This window comes from Balaenoptera acutorostrata, chromosome 3 (assembly GCF_949987535.1).
Source record: "Balaenoptera acutorostrata chromosome 3, mBalAcu1.1, whole genome shotgun sequence".
NCBI lineage: Eukaryota > Metazoa > Chordata > Mammalia > Artiodactyla > Balaenopteridae > Balaenoptera > Balaenoptera acutorostrata.
Genome location: NC_080066.1, coordinates 42,155,743 through 42,183,009, shown reverse-complemented (window position 1 = coordinate 42,183,009; position 27,267 = coordinate 42,155,743). Strand labels below are relative to the sequence as shown.

The following is a 27,267-nucleotide window of genomic DNA, read 5'->3' as shown; positions in this document are numbered from 1 at the left end:
ATGTTAGAAGGGAACCCCAGCCTTTACACTAAGAATATCCAGATTTTGGCTTTTGTATAAAGCTGCTAGCTGCCATGGAAAGGATTCACAGATGAAAGTTGTATAACTCTGGGCTGTGATGTGGGTAATGAAATAGAAGAGCTAAGAAAGAGGTCTCAGACAAAGGAAGGAGAGAAAATAACCAGAATTATTATAAATGAGAGAAGTGATCTCAGAGTTAGATTAAGAAAATGGGACAAAAAGAGACGATCAAGACTCTTCAAAGGAGAGAACGGGAAGGCGGAAGGACTGTGTGCTTTAGTGGAGCAAAAACTCGTGCTATTCATCTGTCTGTCTGTCTGGTTTAGTTGACACTGGAATTACTCTTAGGAAAGAAAATATTTTATTTAGGAAATAAACAAAATTTATTTTATTTAATAAATAAATAATTAAATTTATTTAATTAATATTTAATTAATATGCTCGGTATAGAAGATGAGATAATGAGGGCATACTTCAATGAGAGTCAAGAGACAAATTTCTCTGCATTATAAATAAGTAGCAATTTGGTGATGGGGTGGGGGCAGTGGGGGAGAAGAGAGGAGCAGAGAGAAGATAGGAGGGGGGTGAAAAGAGGTAGGAGAGAGTGTCAGGGCATCATGGTATGTTCTGAGGCTTTTAAGAATGGGGATGATGTTACTCAGAAATGATTTGCATTTCTGAGACCTACACCCCCTTTCCCAGGACCTTTGGAAAGTCTGCTACTTCCAATGGGAGTTTTTTTTTTTTTTTTTAAATCCACAGACACCACCAATGCACTGGATCCCTCGTCCAGGTTCATGCTGTGGGGTTCAGGGGGCTGCATGCAAGGGTGAGTGAGGTTATCCATCTGCTGACCTGATTCAGCTACAGAAACTTGAACCTGGGGGGGATGCTGTGATTATAGACTTTTCAGGAACACTCAGAAATCTTGGGAGAGGAACCTGGATTTCTACGGGTCAAGGACTGAAGTTCTAACTGGTCATATCTGCTTCTTAAGGACAGGGAGACCCCAGCTGGATTACCTATCTTGGCTTATCTGTTTTCTTTTAGGGTCTAGCTTGCCTGAATAGGTTACACTAGTTTGGATTGACCAATTACTTGATTCAGTGACCTCCAACCAGCTCAGGTGTGAAATTTGGGAATCTCGGAGTCAGCTAGGGAAGCACAAATTTTGGATCTGATCTTTGTGGGTAAGTGTGTGTCAGGAGACTGGAACAGCAGGAGATACAACTGTCTAGAGCCAGTGTCCTGGGACTTTCTTCCAGCGGCAATCAGGACAGCTTTCTGGAGATCCGTCCAAACTGCCTTGTTCCAGAATGCATAAGCTATACCCTGAATCAGTGCTGCTCAAAATTTAATGTGCCTCTCAGAGCTACCTGGATGGCTCACTCAGATGGTTTGCTGAGTCCCATCCTCAGAGTCTGGGAATGGGGCATGACAATGTGCCTCTCACAAATTCTCAGCTGCTGCCGCTGCTGATTTGTGAAACACGCTTGGAGAACTGCTGTTCTCAACCAGCATTTCTCAAACTTTAATGTGCATGGGGATCCTCTGGAGATCTTGTTAAAAAGCAGGTCTGTGGTGGGTCCTGGTAATTTGCATATTGACAGACTCCCAGGAGATGCTGATACTCTTCAAGTAAGGACCACTCTTTGAGTAGCATTGCCCCTCGTCATGCTGCCAGCCTCTGGCTGCAGGTCAAGTGTTCCTATCCATCTAGGAATAAATACCTCCACTCCCTGCCCAGTTGACTCCACCCCATGTCCCTGTTAGGAGCCTAGCTGCCCAATCAGCTGTCAGAACACCTGTTCATCCCATCCACAGCGCTAGAGGGACAGTTAAGCCTTGTCAGGCTCCAGTCTTGCTGGCTGCTGCAGAGTTGCAGCCAGACGTCTGCGCCCTCTCGCTCCCCAGGGCCTGCTCTGCCCTCGCCAGTCTGGCAGTGGCCACCTCAAGTACCAGGAAACAGCTGTTCCTTTGTCCTTGAAACCAATCCTGCTCGGCTTCTCTCTGGCTTTCCCACTGCCCTGGTCACTCCCGAATGACTCCAGTCTCCAAAACGGGCCTGCTACAGCTGCTCTGGTGAAAGGGCAGGAGGAACTGGGAGGTGATTCAAATAAGGAGACGCTGAAAAGATAGAAACATAGGGGAGAAGGAAAGAGGAACGGGAGTTCACGCGTGCCTCATATGAGTTTTGTTATTTGTAAGATTGGAATAACAAGGACTAATAAGCTAATAAACACCGTGATGGATTTAGGGAGGGTTTCTTGTAGGGAGAGGTCATGGGAAGGGAAATGGTTTGGGGTTCACGGCACCAAGTTCTAGTCTTTATTCTGATGCTGGTCAAGAACCCCCTGGCCTCACTGTTCTCATTTATAAAAAGAGAGGGTTGTATGAAACCAAATTGGAGGTACCGCATATCTCAAAAAGTCACTTATTATAAGGATTATCTAGGGAGGCTGGGAAAGCCCTAGGCTTTGGAATCAGAAAGACCTGAATTTATTTATTTATTTATTTACTTTATTTTCAATTTTTAAATTGAAATATAGTTGATTTACAGTGTTGTGTTAATTTCTGCGATACAGTAAGGCGATTCAGTTATATATACATGTACATCCTTTTTTTTAAAGATTCTTTTCCATTATGGTTTATCATAGGATATTGACTATAGTTCTCTGTGCTATACAGTAGGACTATGTTGTTTACCCATTCTATATATGAAAGCTCACATCTGCTCACCCCCAGCCTCCCATTCCATCCCTCCCCTAAACCACTCCTCCTTGGCAACCATCAGTCTGTTCTCTTATGGAGAAAGACCTGAATTTAAATCCCTGCTTGTCCTACTCAGCGTCTCAGCGCCACTGGACACATCTCAGTCACTCTGAGTTGCTTCTTTACCAGCGAGGATTAAATGAAATAACAAATAAAAAGAACCTAAAATAGCTGCAGGTATATAGTGAGTGAGCACTCAAGAAAAAGACGCTAATATTATGATAGTCACTAAAAACGTGAAAAACCTGTACCTTTCCACTGTGCTCCATTTTGTTAGACTGAAATGCTCAAACGTGTATTACTTTTTTCCCCTCTAGAAACACTTCAATTCTGTGCTTCCCACACTAACCCCTTAGGTAGTCTGTGTTTGCTCAACTCAGCCTCCAAGAAAATATGTTCCAAAATCTTGCAACAAGAGGGTAACAACAATCAAAGCAGCATGTTGCCCTACTTAGCATGTTTTAGGGAATTATTTAATACTAAATTGCAGGAAAACTGACTGAAACATAATCTGTGCCAACAGCTCCTGTGGGCCCTGTAACCGGAAGGAAATGTTTAAGAACAGGGCAGGTAGTACAGGACAAAATGGTTTTTTATTGTCTGTTTCTCTGAAAATGGTTGTCATGGATTGCTGAACATAGTGGGTGCTCATTCGATGGTTCTTGATTGAAAGAAGGGTGTTCTAGAGACTTAAATGTTCCACCTATTCAAGATTACAGTATATGCTGAAGGTGACTGTTGCCTCCATTGGTAGCCAGATGGTTTGTTTATTTAGTTCTAATTTGGGGCCCCTAGGAAGCAGGTGTTTGGTTGCAAGCAACAGAAACTGAGTCTGGCTAATGTATGTGGCTATCTGGAGTTTACAGGTGCACAGGGAAGGCTGGAGAGTCTGGATTAGTAAACAATAGGAACCCAGGACTTACCTGACAGGCACTTCCATAAGGATGAATGGACCAAAGGTTCTGAATATTTCTTTTTTTTTTTTTTTAATTTATTGTTTGGCGGCATTGGCTCTTCATTGCTGCGCAGGCTTTCTCTAGTTGTGGCGAGCAGGGGCTACTCTTCGTTGCGGTGTGCGGGCTTCTCATTGCAGTGGCTTCTCTTGTTGTGGCTCATGGGCCCTAGAGCGCATGGGCTTCAGTAGTTGTGGCATGTGGGCTTAGTTGCTCTGCGACATGTGAGATCTTCCCGGATCAGGGATCAAACCTGTGTCCCCTGCATTGGCAGGTGGATTCTTAACCACTGTGCCACCAGGGAAGTCCCTGAATATTTCTTATCACTTAAGGAAATAGGCCTGGTATTTCTGAAGGTGCCACTCCCTCAGGCCCAGCCTTCAAATATGATCCCCCCGCCAGGACTCTGATATGAGCAGCTGACAAGGGGACAGTGGCACATCAGAGGGCCAGCCCATATATTACCCCCATGCCCAGCAGTTACTCTATCCTCCTGTTCCTTATGAGATATAACAGACATGAGGACATTCATTCTTGTGAATCATAAGTTCAGTATGCAGCCCAATGTGTGGTGTTGCCTTCAGTATTAATCTCTGGGTACTGGTTAGTTAATTTCCTATTAACTACCCAATAGTTAATAAAACCTGGTGTTTTTGTTTTGTTGTTTTGTGCCTAATATGTTTGGGTTTTATGGATAAATGCTTACTTAGCTCATTGTATCTACAAAGACCCCCTATGGGCTATAAGATAACCCCAATGGCCAAACAACTTCATCCACCGACAGAATTATTTCTGTGGTGTGCTACACTCATGTCAGAATTTGGCTAGGGAATTGTGGCCTTCCTGTGACTTATTTCCCCAATTATATTCTGAAATGTGCATAATAGACCCTACATGGTGGGTTTGTTGTATTAAATTGTATAATACGTATATTCATCACGCCTGATGTGGTAGGAAAGAATACAAAAGACAAGGATTATAACTTGTCTAGATATAGACAAGTCCTTCTATGACTTTCTCTATCTCCATGTAATAATCAGTGACTAAGCCTTTGTTGGCTTATATCACAAAGTTTTCGGCAGGAGGAAGGTGAAAGAAAGGGAGGGTGGCCATGTTCCCGGCCCCTCGATCTCTCCACGGTACAGAGCTGAGTCACAGCACTTGAGTCACTGGCACCCTCATTCCCTGTCTGTGATTTTGGCTCTCACAGTCCTAACAATTCCCCTGCAGGCTCAGGAGTGATGTGGTGTCACTCTTTTTTTTAAATATTATGAATTATTTTGTGTGAGAAGTATAAAGTTGATATTCTTTTTAACAAAAATCTAATAATTTATTTCTTTCCTTGTATCACTCTGCCTGACACCAAGTTCCCAAAGAGAGAGAAGTTAGTTTGTCTGGCCTTGATGATAGCCCCAACCCTTCAGCCAGGGGAGAGGATGTCATTCTGGTTGATGGTTCCAACAAGCAAATTAGGGCAAATTGATGTTCATAAAAGGAAACTGGGTCACAGTTGCTAGGAGTACAAACAGTCGATGATGCAGTGGGTGTGCAAAAATTCCAAATCTCCACCACAGGGTTTGCAGCATTTACTCCCATAAAAATTATAAAGCCTAATAAAGAAACTACTCCAAAACAGCAGTTAAGATTTGGGCAAAAAAATAGACTAAGAAATAGCATAAGTTAATCACTTTGTCATATATATATATACATACATACATACATATATATATATATATATATATGCACACACACACATATGTATGTATATATATATATGTATGTATGTAATTATAGATATATACATACACATGTAACTAGGATTACAGTAGAATATTTTGTATTGACATGATTCGTTAAAGTTACCCATTACTAACAGACACTAATTTGTTGGCATAATTTGTTCGCTGCTCTCACCTTCCTGCCCAGCTCCCTCTCTCTCGCCATCTGAGTCAGCCAGTCTGTCTGGCTTCTACCAGGTGCTGTGTGAGGTTCTAACACCAAGATGGAGACCAGGTACCAGTCTTGGTGGTCCTTGTTGCCAGGGAGTCTCAAATTGAGGAAGAGAGACTGACAGGGAAGTGGGTCAGTTCCACTTGGCTGGTGACCACGAGGACACCAGACTTTGGATTTGGGGTGCAACCTGTGCTAGGACACCAGGCACTGAGGCACTTACTGCATTCCATTCTGCAGGATTCCTAGGACTTTTCTCATCCCAGATACTTCATTCCCTTCCTTTGTAATCCTGCATCTCACTTGCACAAATCCAGTGCCAACCGGCCGGGTCCAATTCAGTGCCATGAGGCCCCTGTCCGCTGGCCAGCCTCTTCCCTGGATGGAGCCAGGACTGCCAGGAGTGAGGCGATGCCTTCCTCCACCCCACCCCCTCTCCCCACCTGCAAGTCTTTGTCAGAGGACTCCAGAAGGCCACCTCCTCACGCCACCTTCTCCAAAAAGCTCTCCCTTTCCTCGGAGGGTGGACATTGTCTCTGGTCACTAGGTACTCCTTTATGTCCATCAGTTTATCCAAGACCCACCTAGGAAGCTCCGTGGGGCAGCTTGGTCACTGTGCAGTGTAGAAGGGCAAACATTATCCTTGCTCCCTCTTTCTATCTGCTTTCTTTGGAGAGACGCCAACCCGAGGAATGTGGAAAGAATTTTATTTAATTTCATTTCTATTCATTTTCAAGCCTCCAAAGCAGTAGAATTGACTCCTCTGCTTTTGGATTAGGCTCAGAAGGATGATATAAGTCTCACTAACTCTGAAAAAACTGGGGAAGTATCTTCCAAAGCTCTGCTTTGATCTTGTCACCTTCCTGCTCTCCCCACTGCCCAGGGGACAATCCAAACGATCCTATTGGCTTTTGAAACCCCCCATACGGGAAGTGGGCCCCCTAGCCAGGTATGCCTCCCGTGGTGCATCCCTCCCATCCTCTGTTTGGGCCACACTGGGCCCCACTTCATCCCCCAAACACTCCTCCTCTTGCTCATTCGGGCCGTTACCCAGAATGCCTTGCCCTCCCATTCTCACCTCTTCAAATCCCACTCTGTTTTCAGGACTCTGTTCAGAGGTCACTTCTGTCAGGAAGCCTTCCCAGTTGGAGCGAATCTCTCCTTCCTGTCCCCTTTCACGGTATTTGTGTGTGGCTCTCTCTTACTTTTCCCATTTTAACTTTCATTCTGGATAACCTGCCAGTTTTCCTCACTACATCCCAATTCTTATTTAGGTGACCAGACACTCAAGACAAGGAAATTCTGGGTTGGGGGGTTGCATTCAAAAGCCCCCTTGGGGCTTCCCTGGTGGCGCAGTGGTTGAGAATCTGCCTGCTAATGCAGGGGACACGGGTTCGGGCCCTGGTCTGGGAATATCCCACATGCCGCGGAGCGGCTGGGCCCGTGAGCCACAATTGCTGAGCATGCGCGTCTGGAGCCTGTGCTCCGCAACGACAGAGGCCGCGACAGTGAGAGGCCCGTGCACCGCGGTGAGGAGTGGCCCCCGCTTGCCGCAACTGGAGAAAGCCCTCGCACAGAAGAAACGAAGACCCAACACAGCCAAAAATAAAAAAAAATAAATAAAAAAAAAAAGCCCCCTTGGCATTACCTCCCTCATCCCGTCAATCAGCAAGTCTGCTATTTTACCTGTGAAATGTTTCTTGAGCTCCTCCCTTCCTCTCTGTTGTGAAGATCAGAGCTTAGGCCCTCGTCACTGCTCCCAGAGGTCACTGCAACGGCTTTCCACCTGGGTTCCCTGCTGTGACCTGCTGGGCTCAAATCCACTGTCCTCATAGGGCTGGCAGTTGTGTGTTTCTCTCCCCTGTTAGTCCAGCAGCTTCCTCAGTAACAACCACTACTCAGTAGCAACCAGTAGCAATCGTGGTTATGAAGGCCTGGTGCCTATTAGATGCTTAATAAACACTGAGTGAATGAAGGATGAATAAGTGATGTAGTTATTGGGATTGGGGAGGGGGGTGCCAACCAGCTCGGATGGGAGAATGCGACATGATCATGGGTCCTTGACTTGCACAAACATCCTGCCTTCCCTCCCGGACCCCGTTTTACTCATCTGTAAAATGACAGTGATGATCTTATTTCTGAGGTCCAATCATGGATCCAATTTTCCCCCGATTCATTTACGTCTGTCTCACAGTTTAGCAAACAAACACCTTAAGTTAGAGTGATCTGAGGGGTACTTTGCAAGAGATCACCCTTCCCAATGAAAGAATGTTTTCCTTCTCATTTCAGCTTGTTCCTTAGGTCTCTAGTGAAGTGGACATGGGCTATTGTTGATGGGGCAGAATACAAGGGAAAAGCTTTCTAATCTGGTGTGTGACTCTCTCTCCCTTTCATCACCTGGCTGGGTCTTCTCAGGCTCCATGATTCAGATTTTAGTTAAAGAGTGTCTGAAAAATCTGCTTAGACATAAAAATCAATCAAAGAAAAGGAAGAAAGACTGATTTCAAGCTACAAATTACATAATTCAGGTGGTGAGTACACATGGCTTCCTCCTTTAAAGACTGTGGAAGGTGGAAACCTGAAGTGTTAATTCAACAGTTGAAGGAAATGACAATAATGATTATGCCAGGAAATTTCTCCTTGTGTAATGGTTGGGAAAATGTGCTCAGATCACAGAAATAGAAGTTATATACTTTAACTTTTTTATGCCTAAGACCCTTCCTGAATTCAAATATTCTGTCCTCTTGCTCCCACAAGTATATTTAATGGTCAGTTCAGTTGGGATAATATGGTCATTGCATGAAAAGGTCTTGGAAAGTTTTGATAAATTCATACCAGGTTTCTCTTGCTTACAAGAATAAAATAAGTATAATATTAATAATAATGGCTGGGACTTCTTAAATTCCTCCTATAAGCATATTTCCAGTTTCCTAATGGAAAAATCTCTGCTTGAAGGCCATCAATTATTCCAAGCTCCAAAGCCATAATTTCCTGGAAAACAGAATCCTCTTATTTGGGATCCCATTTCTTTCTGTGTTGCATTTAAGTGAGACTGGGCCATCTGAGCAGTGAGTAGCACTGGGGGAGTACTGGCTGTTGGTTAGGGTGAAACCATATAAAAATTGTTAAAATGGGTTTGGACAAAGGGAATTGAGCTATGCATTGTTCACCTAATTATTTCTGCCGGGGAAGTAAAGTGAGAGCACAGATGTTTGGAACAGAGTAACACGGCAGACCAGGGGCCGCATGAGAAACTCTTATGGAAAGAACATGAGTGTCATATGTGGGGATGACCCTTGAGAAGGTAGGTGGGGGTGGGAGCCTGCAGTCTATGTGTTTACTGTTTTGCAAGCTCTCTTGTCTTCATTCCCTTTAACCATTTTGTAGCTCTAGCTTCTCTGTTGCCTGTTATCGTATCTTTCTTTCATTAACCAATATCTCCCCTTACCATCTTACTAATGACTATGTCAAGCAGAATATTGAATAATCCATATGACATCATATTGTCCCTGCCCAAGGTGGAATGGGTGGAGAGGTTGAGGGTCAGGGCAAATGAGTTGATGGAAGAAAGTCAATGATTCTGATCAGGAGGGTGGATCCATGGAGCCAGAATGTTGGGGGTCGGTGGGATGGACAGTGTCAGGCATCTATCAGGAGATGGGAAGTCAGAAAATGACTGAGGTCAGGGTAGGGTCCAGGTTAGGAAAATGCCTAAGCATCTGCCCCCTAGTGGTCAGGAGGTCAGGGGATAGCTAGGGGGTTAAGGATCCCCAAGTGGGCAATCCAGAGACACAGTCTTGATGCAGTAGAGTGGGGCTCACAAGTCATTCATTGTAACAATAGTGAAAGAATCAATGCTTAGCAATTTTTCAATAAATTGAACTAGACTCAAGATTATGTCTCTATGAAAACTCACTGACTTATGTTCTGATGTACATTCTTGAACTGGAGAAAAATGGTCAGGGGTACAGATAACACACCAGGTGCCACAGGGACTATCTTACATCAGCCACTTCCCACAATGAAATTTCTTCTAATAGCTGCAACAATAAAATATTGGGTAGCATTTTACTTCCACAAATTTTTTTAATGATTTCATCAAAATTTGAGGGGCATGTTGTATATGGAAATAACAAATGTTGGGTGTGTAGCTGAAGGGAAAATGTTGAGAACTGCCAATTTAGTGTCCTGAACTGTGGCAGTGGAGGCAGACTGGGAGGGGGTGGGGAGCAGATTCTTCTGCTCTTGGCTTTCAAGATTTTGGAGTTCAACATTGGTTGATATCTGGGTCATAGACCAGTCAGCAAGGTCAACTGCTGCACCACTGCCTTCTATTCCAGAACATACATCTCTCACCCTTGTCACTCTTTCATGCTCTAGACACACCTGGTTTCTGGGTTCTGTCATGCCTTCCTTCACTGTGGTCTGACATTTTCTCTTTGCTGCTCCTTGTCACTAAGCCTCCTGCTTGAGGCCAAGTCTGGAGCTTGGCCATCCCTTTCTTACAGTAGTTTCTCTCCTGGCAGCTGCTCCCAATTCCGTTCCACCCTCCACTCTGCCACCCTGCTAATCTTCCTGAACTCTTCCTGGCTTCCTGATGCTTCCCTGTTGGAAAAATTCAGCAAAACACGGTGAGATGGAAAAAGCCCCCACCAGGTACATCCGTGGTTTCTCACCCCTTTGTCCTCATCTTGCTGTGTTGCTGAGCAAGGCATCTCCTGTTTTGGTACCCCAGTGTTCTCCATGATATGAAGTGATGCCATTAGCAGAATGCTAAGAACCTTGATTCCTCTGCTTAAAAGCTCTCCGAATCTGCCCCACTGACAATTTTAATACAATATCGCCTGCAATTTTTTATACACCTTTATGTGTTCATCAGAGAAATTTTGGAAACGTAGATGAGCACAGGGGAAAAAAATGAAGGTCATTGTAGTTAGAAAGGACACGCTTGCTTTTAAACTAGGACAGGACACCATCTTTGTGCAAATCTCTTCCCCTCTTCTACCTTCAACTCCATTTTAGCCCTTCCTCTCTCCCCTTTGGCCTCTTGGAGGATGGTAACATTATGGGAGACTGAGTAATAATAATATGGTGGTTAGAGAAACAGGCTTTCGAATCAGAGAGGTCTGGGTGATGCCTAATTTCATCGTGGCTTAGCTGACCCTTGGTGACAATGTTTCTAAGTGTCTTTTACTCCTTTGTAAAATGTAGATAATAATAGTATCTTTCTCAAAGCCTGGTGAGGAATTTACCATATGGCATGGCACATAGTAATAGCTAAATAAGTGTTAGCTCTGAATAAGCTCAAGATTTCTCTGTATGCATCTTTTTCTAGACTGGTTCACAGACCTCCCAATGACCTTACAGGGATTACTACGGTGTTTGACCTTTGATTTTTACCTAATCCTGGGTCTTTTTTCCTGGCCAGCCAAATGCAGACTTCTTCAATGGTGAACCCTGCTTCTATTTCTTTTGTCTCCTTAAGGAAACCAGACAAAATGCTCACCCAATAATATTTTTGGAGCAATGAAATGTTAACACCAATTAGACGATGCTCTGGCATTCTCCCAGCCATAACTAAAATCGTGGTGAAATTGTTCTTCCCAGGCTTTACCTCTTTGCCCGCTACTCTGCAGATACTTTATCTTGATAGACATCCTCTGACACCCGAGGAGCCCTGAGATTTGGGATTTGGTGACTCTTGAACTGGCTACCTGAAATGTCAGAGTTACCCCAGGCTCTCTCCCTTGGGGCCAGGAGATGTCTGCATCCTTCCAGCTCATGGTGAGTTTGGGAGTGGCCATCCAGAGGCTCAGGAATGGAGATGCTGCCCTCTGAGAAGCTGGGGAGAGGTGATTTTGCAGTGTTGTCTGTGAGTTTATTCGCTGTCCATTGTTCGTCATGGCCACGTGAGAGTATGATGGGCACTTTCACTGCCCTCAGCACACTGTGGGGAGATCTGTCCCCATGGGTTTTAACTTTGGAGAAAAACCTCAACATCACACGTAAGGTGGAAAAGTTTTATTTATCATACCTTCTATGATAAAACTTCTAACTAATGTTTGTATAGAGAGTATCTATTTGGGGACCGATACTGGAAGAAAGCATCCTCTACCCCCTCCCAGTGTGTAGAATGGACAGGGCAGAGGCTGCAACAGGAGCAGCTCGTTCTGTAATTAACTCTGCCAGCTGAGGTTCTTACCCTAAAGGGAGGGGGTGGGCAAGGTGAGGGTTCAGGTGTCAGGAATGGGAGGGGAGGCTCTGGACCTGCGTTCTGCAGCAGCAGCCCGTGCTCCACATTATCTTTGCATCAGAGAAGCCTCCTCATTGGCTGTCTGCCTAAGGATCAGAATCTCCCCATGGAGATTTTCTCTTCCCTGTGCCCTTCATTTGGGGGTCCGGGCGGAATTTGACCCCGGGCTCATCAGAACTGGAGCTGCCTCCAACTCCGATCTGGTTCTCCGACTGCACAGTTCGGCTCCACTCGGGAGGTTGGAGGGAGCCGTGCATTCATTCCAGCTCATCAGATGCGCTCTAGTTTGGGGGCCCATCCATCGCCCCACCTTGCTATGTGGAACCCAGAGCTCTCCAAATGCCCAGATCGCAGCTGTGGCTGGGTATTTTCAACACTGCTCTGTGCGTACCAAAAATCCAGGGAGGGACTGCACAGAAGGCTTTGGAGAGCAACCAGAATGCACATGGAATTATTCATGTTTGAGGTGGGGATGGCGAGACTTTTGCTCAGGGTCTGAGCAGAACAGAACCAAGGGATACAAGGGATTTGGTCTCTTAGAGACCCCTCCAACTTTGTAAGGTTCTAAGTCTAATTCAGAGTGAGAATGGGAAGGGGCAGGCTGAGCCGGTAGAGATCTGCTCCTGTTTATTAGAAAGAACTGAAATCCAGTATCATGTATGTGGAAGGAATTGTTCTCAGATCACGTGGTCTCGCCCCATCAGGCAGGGGAAGGGGGCGCTGGGAGGCTGTGTAAGGTCTGGGGGTGCTGGGACAGTGGGGTGGCCTGGGGGTGGGCAAACCAGGGCTGACTCAAGGCTGGTGTTATGAACAGATGTGAGCTCTGAGACACTGACACTTATTCTAGACTCATTCACTGGGAGGTCCGAGACCACCTGCCTACCCATGTCCTTTAGGGCTCAGCTCATGAGGCTGAGTTTCCAGGGAAGTTATCAGAGGTGGCTCTTGGCCACTGGTTTAACTCAACACTGCAGGGACGGCCACTATTCATCTTTATACAATGTTCTATTCACCCTTAACACCACTCCAGTCCTCCTGGGTGCCACTTTCAAGGTTTTCATGATTCTGTTAGATAAGACATTCATTTCCGTTCCTGACCCCCTCTTATTTGGATCATTGGATTTCCTTGCCCATAGAGAATGGTCTTGGGGTGAATGCTTGTGTCTGTTGCTTGAATGCACTACTGTCATAGACTTGGTGCAGGATGTGAGGGGCAGATTTATTTCCTTTGATATTTTGCATCAGCAGTACTGGTGTTATACAACAAAGGAAGTCTTAGAGAAGTGCTATCAAGGGGAGCTTATACAAAGACACCCCCGGAATTCTGATATATCCTCACTGTGTTGCAGTGCTGCAGTGAGGCACCATCACTGGTCGCCGAGGTGAAGAACATGGTGGGGGAATGTTGTTTAACCATCTCTGGGGTTAACTGGGTGTAAGGCCAGCCACGCATCACCCCAGATGCCTTTAGGATATGCTGCCACTGTATCTATCCCTTACGGTGTTCTCAGAGGCACAAGAACTCCGGTATCCAAATGAACACGAAGGTGGCCCAGGGCATGGATATTTTTGCTGTGAGAGTAGGAAGGTTTGAACCGAGGTCTCAGGTGTCTTGAGGTGTCAGTTCCTGCCTCTCAAGTGATTAAACATTACTTTTCACGTCTTGTATATTTTTGCATAATCCTCATAATATAGGGGTAGGTATAATTTTCTATAATCCTTATAAAATGTGTGACAGGTACAATTAGCCTTACTTCCTACATTCGGAGACCAAGACTCAGAGCAGAAAAGTGACTTTCTCAAGTCACAAACTTCATGCTGGCAGAGTCTTGGGCATGAGTTTCTATTTCCTGATTCTCAGGTACACGCTGTTTTTGCTAGACTCAAAGTATTAAAGAACTGAGACTCTTTATTTGGAAGTAATGAGGGATTCCAAAAATAGCCTTAGCGGTGCTTAACAGATTGGAAAGACCAAAGGAACTGAAGCCAAAGAAGATTGAGAGAGGTGAGCTGTTTCACTGTATAAATTTTCATTAACTTGGTTAATAACAGTTGATGCTGCCTTTATATGTGTCTATATATTAATTAAAAATACTTGCAATTTGATACAAGGTCAAAAATGACACATTGAATTGTCTCTCAAATTGTGCTAACCTCAAATAAGAGGCTCATGGAGACCATGATTTTGCAAAATTGATTAGATAAAAAGAAATGCCTCCAAGTGTCAAAGGCTACATTAGGAATGGTTGCTAATGAGCTCGATGTCTCAGAGCTGCCTGGCTGGGGGCACAGTAGGTGCTAAATGAGTGATGATGGAAGGCTCGGTTGGCCTTCCATCCCAGGGAGCATGGCGCTTTAATGTGTGAGCTAAGATGAAATTCTAAAAATGTATCAGCCTATAAATTTAAAAGCTCATTTGGAAAAATTTCAAACTTACAAAAGGTTAAGAGAAGAGTATAATAAATCCCTACGTATCCTTCCTCAGCTTTGAGACTTATCAGTATCCTGTTATTTTCGTTTTCTACCCCTTTAACACAAACACACACACACATACACATTCTTTTTTGGCTGGAGAGCTATACAGGAAATTCTAAACATTGTAACACTCACCTGTGAATTTATCTGTATGTATCTTCAATAGAAAAAGACTTAAAAATATATATATATATAACTACAGTATCATCTTCACCAAAAATAACAATTGTCATATCACTCACCTGTGAATATATATGTATGTATCTTCAAGAGACAGAGATTAAAAAAAAAATAACCACAATATATCATCATCACAACAAAAATAACAATCATTCCTTAATATCATAGAATACCTCTTTCGTGTTTAATGCTCCATGATTGTATCAAAATGCTTCGATTCTTTTCTTTTTATAAATTTATTTATTTTATTTATTTATTTTTGGCTGTGTTGGGTCTTCATTGCTGTGCGCGGGCTTCTCTTTGCCGTGGCTTCTCTTGTTGCGGAGCACAGGCTCTAGGAGTGTGGGCTTCAGTAGTTGTGGCACACGGGATCAGTAATTGTGGCGCACGGGCTTAGCTGCTCCGCGGCATGTGGGCTCTTCCCGGACTAGAGCTCGAACCCGTGTCCCCTGAATTGGCAGGCAGACTCCCAACCACTGTGCCACCAGGGAAGTCCCAAAATGCTTCAATTCTTTTGGTTCGATTCTTCCAATTAGATTTCAAACAATGTCTTCACACTGCATTTCGTTGGTCCCGCTCTTATATCTCTTTCAATTTATAATAGTTTCTCCTCCCTTCTAAGAAAAAAAAGTTAGGTCTAGAGGCTTGACTAGATTCAGGTACTTTAAAAAAAATACTGCGCACTTCCCTGGTGGTGCAGTGGTTAAGAATCCACCTGCCAGTGCAGGGGACATGCGTCCAATCCCTGGTCCAGGAAGATACCACATGCTGTGGAGCAACTAAGCCTATGTGCTCTAGAGCCCATGAGCCACAACTCCTGAGCCTGCGTGCCACAACTACTGATGCCCATGCGCCTAGAGCCTGTGCTCCACAACAAGAGAAGCCACCACAATGAGAAGCCTGTGCACCGCAACGAAGAGTAGTCCCTGCTCTCCACAACTAGAGAAAGCCTGCGCGTAGCAACAAAGACCCAATGCAGCCAAAAATAAATAAATAAAATAAATAAATTTATATAAAAAATACCGCATAGGTAAAAATTTGCACTTTCTTTAACCTACAACATTTTGAAAAAATTCTATGTTTCATTAGGATGCATTGATTCCAGGTCCTAATTCTTGGGCAAGATTGATCATGTGAGGAATGTTTTGGGAAGATGACATGGAGACATGGTCTTTTATCATACCTGATGGGTCAGACTCGTGGAAATCACAGCCATCCAGGACACGGCTGCTGGGAAAGGGAAGTAGACTACTATCCAGTATCCACCAGACATAACTGTCATAAAGTCTATCAGGAAAGATTTTAGGGCAAGGAGAGGCCCTAATTCAGGACCTATTTTCTCTTGCTTTACACACAGTTCTAAGAAGTTGCATTTTATTTTGGCAACCCACAGTAAATATGAAGTGGAAAATTAAAAGGAGCAGGTATTCCAGAAACATGAAAAGAGCTGGATGACAGTTACATGATCAAGGAGAAAACAGAAGAACTAGAGAAGGCACAGAATCCAGGATAAATTGATATAGAGGCCAAGAAAGTTCGTCTTCCTTTTAGTGGGTACATCATGCTTGTCTGTTTACTTGCATTGTCTATTTTAACTGTCACACTAACCTTCTGAGGTAGGTACTATTATGTTCTGTATTTCACAGATAAAAACATATTCAGAAATATTCCTAAAGCTACCCAGCTGGGAAGAAAATCCCAAGGAACACTGTCTCATTGCTCTGTGATCAAGTACAAGGTGTGCATAGGTATGCCCGTGACCCTGAGAGAAGAAAAATTGAGGCCCTGCATCTCTTGGTTAAGCAGGCAAGAAACCACATGATGTGTTTTGAAATGTACTGACCTCCCCACAAAATGGGAAAAATAAAATGTTTGTAATCACTTTAAACAGCTTCAGGTTTCTGGAAAATTTATACACACTGAAGTCCAGATGTAAATGTTTAGAACTTGGCACTCCAAAAATTTTTACAAATCAGAAACACAGAGATGTTATACCAGTAGTTAAATTCATGGATCAGTTTATCTTGAAATGTTACCTGGTAACATTTCAGTGATATTGTTGTTGTCAGTTTTCTCTGTCAGCCTGGAATTTTCCTGTGGTTTTCTAGAATTTTCAGTGAGGCATTTGACTGCCAGAGCCAGTAAGCTCTACTTGAGAATCTAATTTTGTCTTTTCTCCTCTGTAACTCAAGATTGGATTAGTTAGGACTGGGATTCCCCATCACACCCTGTAGATGATGGTGACTATTAAAGAAACGATCTCGGCAGGGGTTTCTTCTTGAAAAAAAAAAAAAAAAAAACATGATGGGGGCCTTTAGTTTGCATACATTCTACATGATGTACTTCTTAACCAATTCTTACTGAAGGTCAGGAATTTGGGGAAGGTAAATACTTCATCATCAGAAATGACACCTTGGACGTCACACCAGCATCATGTCAACTGTCTGAGACTCAGTCTTCTAGAGCCCAACCTGAAAGTCAGGACACAGAGAATTCAGTTTTGAGGTCATCCTCGGGCACATCTAGCACCCTTTGGGGCAACTTAATGAAGGGACAAAACCCTCCCAATTCATAGTCCCTAGGCCTTCAGTAAATAATTTTTGGTGTTCATAGTGATGATTCTGAATGAGCAAGCCATGTTAATAGGGAAATGGTTAAGATAAACAAAAAACTTTGGTTACTTAAAGAACTTACCTTCAGGGACTTCCCTGGTGGTCCAGTGGTTAAGACTCTGCCCTTCCAATGCAGAGGGTGCGGGTTCGATCCCTGGTGGGGGAACTAAGATCCCACATGTCTCGTGGTGTGGACAAACAAAACAAAACAAAACAAAAAACCTTGCCTTCAGCTCTCTGGACAACTAAACAATCCAGCAATGATTCATTTCCTGACCATCCCAGCTAACCAAAGTTTTATGCTATGGTTCTTTTTAAAAAAAGCATCTTTTGTTTCACCAGCAGAGAAATTCTGAACTAGTCTCACCTGACATGACATTTCTTCTGTGCTTTTGACAATTTTCACAGCATATGGATTCTTCATTTCATTCTCAGACACATCAGTTAATTAGCTAATTTGGGTTTTGATTCACACGTATTAAACACCATCGTTTTTCAGCACACAAAAACCCCCTTATGTGAAATAAATGGCATTATGTCCAAAAGAACGGTGTTAGATTATCTTTTGCTTTGGAGGAAAAGACGGTAATTAGTTTGATATATATTTTTTCATTTGCAGACATTAATGCCATTTCGCCACTGAAGGAAAGGTGAATGACTGTGGCCAATCACTGCTCCTGGTTTTTGTGACTCTGACATTATATGAAAGGAGTTTGGGGAAATGTAATGGAATAAAAGGGCCTCAGTTGAATACATGGGTAAGTAGTGTTCTTAAGACCTCAACAAAATCTAAAAGAGTTTGCAATTCACATAGCTTTTCTGCCAAGAGGGATATTTTGAATAGTTGGTGGAATGAGGAATTAAATGTAGATTATTCTGGAAAAGACTGGAATTTAATATAACATTTGAACAGGTTAAATTTGTAACAATAAAATACCAGGGGGAGAATGAGACCGTTTAATTTCCAGTACACAGAAGACACATAACGTTTCTAGAAAGTATGAACACAGCGTAGGCTGCTGTTTCAGGCTTCTGTGTTCATTTTCAAAAGCAGTCTGGGAAATTTCTGCCATTCTTTGGAATTCGAGGCAGTGGCAAAGCTGCGGTCAGATGTGATGGATTATGTAGCCAATTTGCTTGAAGTTTGTGGTTCGTTAATCCAGCTCTTTGAATTTCAAAGAACCGAGGTGATGGCATTTGGAATGTACACCACGGAAAATTAATGGGGTTCCTTGGTCAGAAGTGAGAACTAAGACAATGTGACAGGGAAAATGGGGATTGGTGTGACTAATGGCTGAGGAGTGGGACTCCTGGTTTCCAATGGGAAAGCCTGCCTAGCCATTCAGGGCCTCTCCCCACCCCCATCCCCCTTGTAGGCTCTGAGGGAGCCCTCTTTGTGGGTCAGCCTTGCCAAGAATGAGAAAGCACAAAGCACTACTTGTTCAAGTGGTTCCCAAGAATTCAGCAGCATCAGAAGCAGTTAAACGTTTTAGTCTAATTCACTACAGAGGAACTGACTGGTTCCCCCTGTCTCCAGTTCCACAGCCTACCTCCCCGTCTGGGTCACGTTGGCAGTGCTGGGGGGAGCCCGGCCCATCAGGGTGCTGTGCTGACATTGGATGCTTCCCATGGTAGACTGGACTTCGAAGCCTGAGGCAGAGTGGCAGAAAGGAGACTGAATAACTGCCACAGAGGCAGGCTGGGAACGTGGGCCAGGAGGGGGTCTCAGGAAAGAATCCAATGAAATTAGTGAATGGGTAGTGAATGGCTTGCGCTCAACCAAGCTGGATGCTAGGTACTATCGCAGTTCATAGGATCATTACGGCAACTGTCTGTGATAGCAATAGAAATATAGACCCTGGCGCAAAGTGGTTGCTCAACAATTTTACTTTTTGAATAAAAGCAAAAAAAAAAAAGCCCAACAAACCCCAAAAAACCTAAAAACTCCCCAAAACTGTTCAGCTGGGTGATAATATTGTCCTTCCTTTTCAAATGAGAAAACTGCAATTCAGAGACTCGCTCAGATAGTATTCTTGGTACCTTGTAAGCTGCAAAAATACGCTTCCAATGTTAGCTTTCATTACTGTGTCACGGAATATGCCCATTTCCTTAAAGCCTCTGCCTCTGGAAGTGCCTGAAACATCATAGCACTTCAATACCTATTTGCTGATTGAATGACTCATTGACCATTGCGCAAGAGGGGCTGATGGTATCGTAATTGGATTGTCATCTCACAGGAAAAGAGATGAGGATCTCCACACACATAAACCATCCACTGTGCAGGGTGAGTTTCCAACACTGTGTAAGAAAGTTGAAGTTAGATATCTATTAAGAAAGACGAGGTGAAATTTTTCAGGATGATTTTGGAAATCCTAACTCTGGCTTAGAACCCCTTGAAAACTCCATTAGGACGCAAAATGTACTAGTATTTTTATTGGGTAACAATGTAATCTGAAAGAGTGAAAAATTTTCTGTTTGACAGTGCAGGTTGGGGTTCTATTTCATATTAATGGTCAAATCTAATATGGAGAGTAGTTTTTGTTGCCTATATGTTTATTAACATTTGAGGGCAACTTGAACTTGATAGTATGTTTCATTGCTTCCTCAAACAGTAATTACTCTTTCATTGTAAATACATTTATGATATTACACATATATTTCAAGACATACTAAAAGTAAATTTGTTAAAAAAAATCTGAACTGCTTTGTGCATTCTTATTTCTAGCCTTTACTTCCGCTTAGAGTCTGATAGTCTTGGACGTAGCCACTAAAAGTTGGTCAATAAATTGCAGCTTTTAGAATCCAGGGAGAGTAAGCTTAAAAGAGAACTCCAGGATTCTGTGTTCATTCACTCCTGGTGCCGTTTTTCTGGGAGAAAACCCAGATTTTCTCTGTCCATTTTAGATTCCTATTTCCTGACTGGAGTTGGGGTCCTCACGAGCACTGATAGGGTAGAAACTCAGCTGTAGGTAGAAAGTCTCTGTATGTTTTCAACAACAACAACAAAAAATTTAACATGGAAAATTTCGATCAGTACAAAATATAGAGAGAATAGTTTAAAATGATGTTTAAGTTGAAGTATAGTTGATTTACAATGTTGTGTTAATTTCTGCTATAGAGGGAATAGTTTTTTGAACTCCACACACCCTTACCCAGATTTAACGATTATCACCATTTTGCCCATCTTGTTTTAATCTCTTTCCCCCATTTATTTTCTTCTGCATTATTTTAAAACAAATCCCATATCATTTCACCTGTAAGTAGTTCAACATAAATCTCTCACTGTTAAGGACTTTTAAAAAAACTGCCTTGTAATTATCACACCCAAAACAATTAACAATGGTTCCCTTCATACCACCTAATACACTACCCATATTAACATTTCCCTGATTGTTTTAAATATGTCCTTTGTGGTTGGTTGGTTTGAATCAGGATCCAATCACTGAATGTTCTTCCTGCAGCACAGACACCTCCCTGCGGCTACCTCCGGTGTCTTTCTAGGTTGGGAGACTAAAACTAAGGTAACGGAGGTAAACTTGGGGTCTAAGGCATTATGGCTCCATCTGCTAGTTGCGGCCGAGTGGAGGGAGGTTAACTAGAGAGGACTAACCTGGCCTCTTGGGCTGCGTTGGGAGAGGGCACCTGAATGGACCGGTCACAATCCCCAAGGGGCAGAGTGGTCTCATTCCTAATTCTAGAATCGGACTGTGCCAGGTCATTCCATCCTGTGGCTGCAAAGACAGCAGTGGAATCCTCTAGAGCCTAGTGGGAAATAGCAGTCATTCCAGGAGAGTCACCGTAAGAAGACAACAAAATGTCAGGCCTCGTGGGTTGGGGAGGATGGCCCCAGGACCCCAGCCCAATTAGGAGTATTTGTTGAAAGTAGAATAACAGGCCAAGAATGAAACGGAAGGGACTGGGTTGGAGAAGGTGGGTTTATCCCGTGTTGGAGAGAAGAAAGAGTGTGACTGGTTCCACAGCTCTCCCAGGACACTAGCTATCAAGTGTGTTTGGAAACAAGACTATTTGGTTCATAGAGTAGGAGCCCAACAGTGGGATCTGGCCATTGGATGCCAGTCCGGGAAACAGGACTTCATTTCATGTCCCACTGGGGGAAGGAGAAGTAGACAGCGGGCAGCTGTGCATACGCTGCCCATGCTGAGATTGGTCTGGGAACATGTGTGAGCCTTCAGCACAAGCAGAACAGAGCACATAGGTGGAGTTCACAGAAGGTGGCATTTGGTACAGAAATACGTTTTCCAAATGACATGTCACTAATCTGAAAGAATTAGAACTTGTCTCCTCAGATACATCAAGAGACTTTGTCCATATTACTGATAATATAAGTAACATCACTAAGTGTAGAAATAATGAAAACCGGATACAGAGTGAGTAAGTCAGAAAGAGAAAAACAAATACCGTATGCTAACACATATATCTGGAATCTAAAAAAAAAAAAAAAAAAAAAAAAAATTCTGAAGAACCTAGGGGCAGGACAGGAATAAGGATGCAGACGTAGAGAATGGACTTGAGGACACGGGGAGGGGGAAGGGTAAGCTGGGACGAAGTGAGAGAGTGGCATGGACATATATACACTATCAAATGTAAAATAGAAAGCTAGTGGGAAGCAGCCGCATAGCACAGGGAGATCATCTCGGTGCTTTGTGACCACCTAGAGGGGTGGGATAGGGAGGGTGGGAAAGAGATGCAAGAGGGAGGGGATATAGGGATATATGTATATGTTATAGCTGATTCACTTTTTTATAAAGCAGAAACTAACACAGCATTGTAAAGCAATTATACTCCAATAAAGATGTTAAAAAAAATAACAAAACTAGATAATAGTTCTAAAGTAGCAAAGAAAAAAAAAACTGGCATTTGAATAGTATTTCGTAGTTCTCAAAACATTTTCACAAACATGATTTCTCTCATCTTCACAAAAACCCTGTCCATTTAAAATTGGCTGATATTTACTGAGTTTTGACTATATGCCATAATCTGTGCTGGCTGATTTTTATATCTTGCGTGAGCCTCTCCACCTACCTCTTTTTTAAAAGGGATTTTGCCTCTAAAGTCCCTTACTTGTTGTATTGGATGGGGTTCATCTCAAGAATCAGAATAAATAGATAATTCATGTTCTACAGGACTTGGCTTATGTGATTAAAGACACTGGATAGGCCATCTCTGCAAGGCTGTCTCAGTCCAGTGCTAGAACTTGAAGCCCCCAGGGAAGTGGTCAGGAAGGGGAGATCACAAGCAGGCTGGAACCCCATGTGCATAAGCTAGAATCCCATAAGGATGAACTGAACTCCACATCTGTTCTTATTGCCTCTGACCTTGGTGATAAGGATATCCTGCAGGAGCCAGAGCCCTTCCTCATGGAGCTGGACACACATATCCCCGGCCCAGGAGTCAGAGACAGGGAAGGAAAATTCAGGGGGAGAAGAGAGCAATGACAAGACCAGCTGCTGCTTCACATCAAAGAGGTGAGTCAGCTGATCAGCAACAACCTCTGTGCTACAAAATAGCTGCCACTTCCCTTCTGTCTTGCAACTCTCCCGAGAGACTCTTTCTTGGAGTCCATGCTAACAGGAAACACACAAGAAAAGGGAGTTCTGGGAAATGTAGTTCAGCCTAGCTGAGCGGGCACAGAGCTGGCACACCTGTTATAAGATGTGCACAAGGTGGGGTGGTTCAGTGTTCGAGGCAGGGAGCAGCGGTTGACCTGCAGGAGGAGGGGTTGCTCTGTAGCACTCAGAGGTAAGTTAAGGTAAACTAAACCTTAGTGACCACGTTAAACCTTCCACTACTGCAACAGGAGCTTCGTGTCATAGGACCCGCTTTCCTGATGTATTCTGCTAAATTTTGCGTGAAATGGGGCAGCGTGTCCTACACTTGAATAGTTAGCAGGGAAGCATGGAGTCCTGGCCTACTTACACTAAAGGGTCTTTCATTCATCCAGCAACTATTTGTTGGCTCTGGTGGTATTGCTCTGTTTCTTCTGCTTCTCAGGGGACCATCCAAGTTTACATGGAGGAACAGCTGAATCTTTTGGTGTCCCAGCTGTAAGCAGCTAATTGTCACCGACTCCTTACCCCAGCAGGCCCGTGCCTGGCAGACTGTTTGCCTCGACTAGATGGGCACCTGCCCTGTCATGGTGTCTTCCCTCAGCCAAGCAGACACTTGGCTGTGGGAAATGTCTTCCTGAGCAAATGTGGTCTCAGGTAAAGAACATAACAGGACCAGCCCAGCTCTCATCCAACTTGGTGCTCAGGCGATGTGCTCTGTGGGAATCTGTCACCATGCACCCTGCAGGGTGAGGGGAAGGAACTCTGTCTCAACTGGTGTGAAAGTACGTGAGTGGGCAGTTGCTGACATTCCCTGCCCATCTTTGCTGGGATAGGCGACCTGGAACCACCTTTGAAATCAAGAACAGAGACTAAACGGCCTGGCGGGCGTCCAGAAGGCCCCTGAAGATGCGTGCACGGACGCTTGAATCGCAGAGCCTATTACACGGCCCAGGAAGCACATCGGTGAGCTGGGCCTTGGGGGCCAAGGTGGCTCTGAGCACCTGGGGCAGGATTACAGCTCCTGCCAACATGCCTGGCGCTCGGAGTGCTGACATGGGTATGTTCCCTGGGAATTTCTTGCCATTTGTAATCTTTGTTCTTTGATCTTTGCTTAATGGAAAAGAGCTTTGCGTGCTCACTGGAGGGTCTGGCGTTCCAGGCTGGGAAGTGGAGCTCAGGCAGGCAAACCTGAAAGTAGCACTGAACTGGTCCGGGGCTGCAAATTAATATATTCTACTTTGCTGCCAGAGTGGGTGATGATTTTCCAGGCATTTTACATAAATAAATCTAGATAATGGTATCTAATGTCTCACTCTCTGTCCCTGTCACAGAGAAAGGTAGGGGGGCATTCTTAGAAGTTCAGACATGTGCTTCAGCTGCTGACAAATAGGCTGAATCTTGGTGTCCGGGAAGAGGGAGCTCCAGACGCAGATGGGGCTCTTGGGAGGCAAAGGTGTCATCTTTTAAAAAAAAGGCAATTTCCTCTTCTGAGAGGATTTAGTTATTCTATGCATTACCTCTGAACTAATCAGTTGCGGCCCTGAGCACCGAGAGTTTGCATTGATCACCAGTGGGGACATCGTAGAGAATGAGTTCTTTTTGGGGACCTTGGGTGGAGATGCTCTTCTAGTTCATTCCAGACAGCTCTTGTGAAGTCAAAGATGACCTGGCTTAAGGGTTTTACAGCTCCTAGGCTTGTAGACCCTTTGCTGCTTCTGAGCAAACCTGTCTCTCCACCAACAAAAGACATTCCAATCCCTCAAGATCCAGTAAGTCAGATCTACTCTAAAAAGGTGTGTGTGTGAGTGTCTGTGTGTGTGTGTGATAAATTGACCTTTCCTTTCCCTGGTGAGCAAGGAGGTTAGGACTTGGGTGTTTGGCATGGTGTTTTTAAGACCTGTGGAAGTATGCTCAAAAAGGAACACAGTGGGATGTGCTCAGAGAGATGCACCTGAGTGTATTTGCCTTATCCTGCCAGCCCTGGAGATCCTGATATGGGATGTATTTTCAAAATGTGTTTTGTGAGCCCACCCCAGCAGAGGGCTTTGGCTGAAGAGCCCTTGACTGTGGATCCGGTATGAGTTCCCTGTCTGCTGTGTGTCCTTCACTCTATTTTCCTCTGTGATTTAGACTTTATCTGCTCTTTCTGATGTTTGTCCTTTGCCCTTCCCCCATTTCTCACAGTTCTAGAGGCCAGAAATCCAAAGCAAGGTGTCTTCGAGATTGGTTCCTTCGGAAGCTGGGAGGGAGGGTTCTGTTCCAGGTCTCTCTCCTTGGCCTGTAGGTGGCCTCCCTGTGTCTCTTCACATTATGTCTTTGTGTCCAAATTTCCTCTTGTTATAAGGACACCAGTCATATTAGGTTTATTTCAACCATCATGACCTCATTTTAACAAGATGGCCTCCATAAAGATCTTATGTCCCAATAGGGTCATATTCTGAGATAATGTCAACATATGAATTTTTTGGTGGGGGGGGACACAATTCAGCCTATAACACAGACCACAATTAGCTATCATCCCCCATCTTTTAGAGAAGGGGAGTGGGGCCCCAGAGATCTTTGGGGTAGCCTGGTTAACCAGTGGGGCCCTGGGAATGGACCTCAGGTTCCTGCTACCCTTGCAGGTACCAGGCTTCATCAGAATCCAGGTGTGTGAAAGAGCTCCGAGGGCCTGGAGTGAGTGTACTCCAAACGGGCATAGAGTTGGTGTCAGTATTCAGGTGTCAAGCTCAGCTCTCAAGTAACGTTTTAAGAGGACACGTTACTCAGATTGAACTGAGGATTCTCCCTTCTTTCTTGTCTGCTCTGAGGGCAGTAATGGTACTGATGGTCACGGTTACAATTACCACTACCACCTACATCTGGTGAACGTCATATACTTCTGCAAGACTGTTCTATGCTTTACCAATTTCCATCCTCACCACCACCCCGTGAAGCAGATTCAGGTTTAGAAGCCCTTATCAAAGCCCCTGGGGCCAGATGTATTTCAGAATTCAGAGCTCTGCAGACTTGAGAAAAGCAACTACAGTGCTTATCTTGTGTATGACATAACAGCCCTTGTGGGTTCAGGGGCAGCATTTGAAATCAAACAGCAAAACGTATAAATATTCACACAAAACTGGGTCAATGAGGATAAGCCATAACCTCTGATCCATTCAAGTCAGATTCTGCTGCTGTTGAGTTTGGAAAAACTTTCCGTTTTTTGAGATTCTTGAATTTCAGGTGTGTGGCTAAGGGATCACAAGCCTGTTGCTATTATGGTCCCTGTTCCCAGATGAGAAGGTGAAGTTGCCCACCTGCCTGCAGAGGTGAGCTGGGCTCGGCACTCAGCAGGAGGGGACTGATGGCAGGGCTCTGTCTAGAAGAATCTGGGTGCTAGTTCTGGGCCCCAGTGATTCATTCTGTGCCTCCAGGGCTCATTGTTCACCCTCCCTGTAGCTCAGTTCCCAGTTTTGCTCTGATATGCCCACCTTGTGGCATTGCAGTGAGAATAAAACAGACTTAAGAGGGGACAGGAAGGGGTCTGGGTTTTGTGCGGCTTGAAGCTTGTGAGACTGTGAAGGCACTCTTAAAGAAAAAGAACATAAAACAACAGACATAAAATTAGACACAGAGTAGATTTTTCTTTAGGATGAGAAATCACAACAGATTACAAATTTTAAAAAGCTGCCAGATAAACTGGAGGTGGGAGTGTGTGAGGGGGAGCTCTCTGTGCTTTCTGTTCAATTTTTCTGTGGACCTAAAACCAAAAAAAAAAAAAAAAAGTCTATTAATTAAAAAAACGAAAGCTGCCAAATAGTTCAGACATCACACAATCTAGAAAGGGAACATGATATATTTTTTAATTCAATTACCTGCCCACTCTTTATCATACTTTTTTTCCCTACAAATTTTGGGCTGTGGATTCTTTGATTTCCTTTTCACATGACAAAGATTTTGTAATATATTTATAGAGACCCTTTAAAAATCAAATGTAAAGATGATGCAGTCTTCCATCTAGCGTGGTTGATCAAGTTGGCTTTTTATAACTGAAAGCTTAGAAACGTTCCTCTTGGCTTTGCAACTGTTTATTGGTAACATGGTAAATTTTTAGGATGGCTGACAAATTTGAGGTACCTTTGCCAAGTTTCTTCCAAATCTGTGCCTTTCTTTAGCCAGGAGGACAGCGCCATGTACCCACTGCAGGTGAGGGTTCCAAGCAGCCTGGGGTGTTAAGGGACAAGGGGTCAGTTGCACTTTGTCTGGTTCTCACAGTAATGGTGATGCCGTGTGCCTCCCCACTGTAGGGTCAGCCCTGCTCTGGCCTCTAGAACAATCTTTAAGTAGGAGGATTTTTAGCAGCCCCGTCTTCCTGAAGCACTGGCTTTCATTTGGGTTCTAGACCCACTCCTGTTCTGCCTGCTGGGCGTTTGTTTGAATTGGGTACTGTGCCTAACATCCCAGCCTTCTAAGAAGGCAGGCCAGTCTGCCTACTAAGCCTT

At 44.1% G+C, this 27,267-nt stretch overlaps 1 long non-coding RNA gene across 1 annotated transcript in view; it reads left to right on the top strand.

Annotated features, from left to right (window-relative positions):
- Nucleotides 1-23,701, top strand: part of LOC130707683 (uncharacterized) — a 47,088-nt gene extending 23,387 nt beyond the window's left edge. Inside the window, exons 4-7 of the long non-coding RNA XR_009007692.1 lie at nucleotides 17,836-17,974; nucleotides 19,332-19,500; nucleotides 22,565-22,702; nucleotides 23,229-23,701. This is a non-coding gene — a long non-coding RNA (uncharacterized LOC130707683). The remainder of the gene's footprint in view (nucleotides 1-17,835; nucleotides 17,975-19,331; nucleotides 19,501-22,564; nucleotides 22,703-23,228) is intronic.
- The last annotated feature ends 3,566 nt before the right edge of the window (nucleotides 23,702-27,267 follow it).